The sequence below is a fragment of the Triticum aestivum genome, chromosome 7B (assembly GCF_018294505.1).
Source record: "Triticum aestivum cultivar Chinese Spring chromosome 7B, IWGSC CS RefSeq v2.1, whole genome shotgun sequence".
In the NCBI taxonomy this organism is placed as follows: domain Eukaryota; kingdom Viridiplantae; phylum Streptophyta; class Magnoliopsida; order Poales; family Poaceae; genus Triticum; species Triticum aestivum.
Window position 1 is genome coordinate 103,045,217 of NC_057813.1, and position 3,150 is coordinate 103,048,366.

Genomic DNA, 3,150 nt, shown 5'->3' on the forward strand with positions numbered 1-3,150 from the left:
GCCGACACTTATGTTGTCTAGATAGGTACATACATTGCACGACACATACTCTGTCTAGCTAGGTACGTACAATTGCCTACACTTATTCTGTCTAGCTAGGTAGTAACCATGGCTGACAATTACTCTGCAAGAATTTGTTTGCCAGCAGATAAATTGTTGGAAATGTAGTGTACAGCCAAAGCAATGATTTGATACATATACTATATACAATGTCAAATGCAATCAACAAACAACATCAAGATGAACACATATTGGACAACAATGATGATAGGTTCACAAACATACATAAATATATATTCACACAGGTTCACAAGCATAGTTTGACCATCCAGAACACACAAGTCACATAAAAAGGGCCACTATTTGCTAGTCTGAACTAATTCAAACAATGGTCCAGAACACACAAATCACATATATGAGCACAAAGTTTCTACTCCAAAACACTTGAAGCACCAAATGGTCCGGAACACACAAATCACATACATGAGCACAAAGTTTCTACTCCAAAACACTTGAAGCACCAAATGGTCCAGAACACACATAAGATTCAAGAAATGATTGAAGTTGGTTGGTCCAAAATACTGCAAACAGCCATATGTGTTCCATGACACTCCAAGTCCTCCTCACATCCAATGCTAGGTGTGGCTAAGTACCTGAAAATATTCCATATGAATTTGTCACGAAAGTGCAATCATTCCAAAAGTTGTTCAAAGCTCATATGAAGATTGTTAGGCTAGAGCGGCACATGCTAGCTTATACTTGATTGTTCATGTGAGAGTAACATTGTTATATGACCATGAATACACACAAATATTTGTTCCTATGCGGTGAAGTGTAGTGTTGCGGGCTTCCTTCTCCACAGGAATCAATCACCACAGGAAACAATTTTCTGCTATTTTTATCAACATCATTTGATCAACACACTTGAGTTCCTTTTGGTTTCATGTCCCAGAATTATTAGCAAGAGCATTCCCAGAAAATCTACTTGTGCATATATGCTACAGAAATGCTTATGACGAGTAAAACACATTCTCAAAAATAATCTTGGCATGGCAACAAACAAACTAAACTAATACAAGGGGAAAGGATGCAGACAGAATTAGGATGTGGCTATTTTCAAGTTTGTAACATATTTGACCAAGATCAAGACATGGATTATCAATATGTTTCCGCAGAATCATTTCTTAATTGAGCCTCACGACACCATCAGAATTACAATATTCTATTCTGAAGCTCAAAAGTTCAGACTGGTGGCAAGTTAATAAGCTAACATGGCAGCTCTGTGAGTCTGCAACAGGTTATAAAGGATAAGATGAGGCCTACAAACTTGGCAATAAATACCATAAGATAGGATTCCTGATCAGCAATATTATCTGTTAACAACTCATAGTAGTAGTTGTAGCTTGTTATATTTAAGAACAGGCAGTAGTAGTTTATAAAGAAATGGGCTTGTCAGATATTAAGAGTTGTAGGTTGTAATAATATTTAAGAACTGGCAGTAGTAGATTGTACTAAACTTTTATATGCTATAGAGGAAACATGGTTGTGCCTTATGTAGTTATGTTGCACTTCTTTGTACATTGTCTTGACACATTCAGTTTACTTGTAATGTATAAATTAGATGAAGAGATACTACAATATCACGAGCCATTGAGGATGAAGCTGAGGTTACCATCTATGATCTATTTAAAGAGGAAATAAAAATCTAAAGCTTCCACAAGTAGAGGCAACTGCTGTTAGTACCCGCACCTCCTGGCACATTAGTTGTCTTCTTGGCATCTTTGATCTGCAACAAGACAACAACAATCATTACTCTTTGGTCTAATTCCCAAAACAACTGAAAAATAGGCATTCAAAAATAGGCCTACATGTAATTATTACTAGTACGAATGCCGTGCTACAATCTTCAACTTCAGTATCAAATATGTTGTCATCAGAGACGCCCGAGTAGTTCCGCTGCACTGAGAGCGCTCTGCTGATGTTGCACAGCACGGCCTGCTCGTGCTGCTGCTCTTGCATGCTCAGGCTGTCGGGCATCCGGAAAGAAGAAAAATTGTAGAGCTGCGACAGCCGCAGCTTCAGGTGCTGATGTGCTCTTGAGGAATCCTTCCATGTTGGTAAATCCAGTCTCCGGTTTCTTAGCATAGATAAGATAAATAGCAATTTCTTAGTCTGTGTTGCTACTCATTAATTCTTTTAGACCACCGATGTGGTTAATAAAAAGATCAAAAAGTTCAGCATAACTCAGACCAATGTGGATAGTTCACACGGGTTAATTTGTTGTTTCATGTGCACATATTAATCAAATAAATTCTTCCAATCTAGTTAATTGTGCTGCTAGATTTTGGTGGTCATTCTGAATGTATAAATTTGTTGTGCGGATCTCTAAACTAATATGGATCTGTTTACGAACTATAACTTAGCACTATATCAAGTTCTTGCTATCAGTTTGATTTTCATGGTCCAATTGGATATATACACGAGTCATACAGCCACAGTCTGCACTATTTGGTTAATGAGAACGGGAGGAGCACAACACTGACCCCATCGCTTATATCAGCCAGCTTCAGGTCCACCATGGCCACCTACACCGAGCGCCATATCACGTCCTTGAGCTTCGTTGTCGACTCATCTACACCAACCCAATCACCACAAACAGAGATATCAGAACAGTTCATGACATAAATATACCGCTTATGAGTTGGGGAAAAAGGAAACTTTGATGTACCTAGGCTTAGACAACCACGTTTTGTCCATGATGCACCATTAATATCAAATTTGCCAAGTATCTGAATTTAGCTAGTGCGACAGTGTTAGTTTTGCATCGGTGAAGCAACAATCATTATTCATTATTCAGGCACATAGTAGTACAGAACAATCAAGCAACAGAAACACATTCTTGTCCGGTGTAAACCAAACACCCAAGTTGACAGAAATCCTGTGTTTACAAATGCTCTATTTACCATGTGCATTTTCCTATCCTATTCCGGTGTTTTTCCTATCCCTGCATTTTAAGAATCATGCAATCCAAATGAGTCCTTACAGAATTACTTCAGTTACAGGTACGTGTCGAAGGGAACTTTGTGTGGTTTGTCCTGCTCCTGCCGCGATGTCGTCCACCTCACCTGAGCTGCTCCATCGACAGAAGCA

The 3,150-nt window shown here is 38.8% G+C and overlaps 1 long non-coding RNA gene across 1 annotated transcript; it reads right to left on the minus strand.

The window, feature by feature from the left end:
- Window positions 1–480: 480 nt before the first annotated feature.
- LOC123161505 (uncharacterized) lies at window positions 481–2,538 on the minus strand. Its single transcript, XR_006480728.1, has 2 exons — window positions 1,744–2,538; window positions 481–653 (listed from the first exon to the last, which is right to left on the minus strand). It is a non-coding gene; the product is annotated as an uncharacterized lncRNA (long non-coding RNA).
- Between the last annotated feature and the right edge of the window lie 612 nt (window positions 2,539–3,150).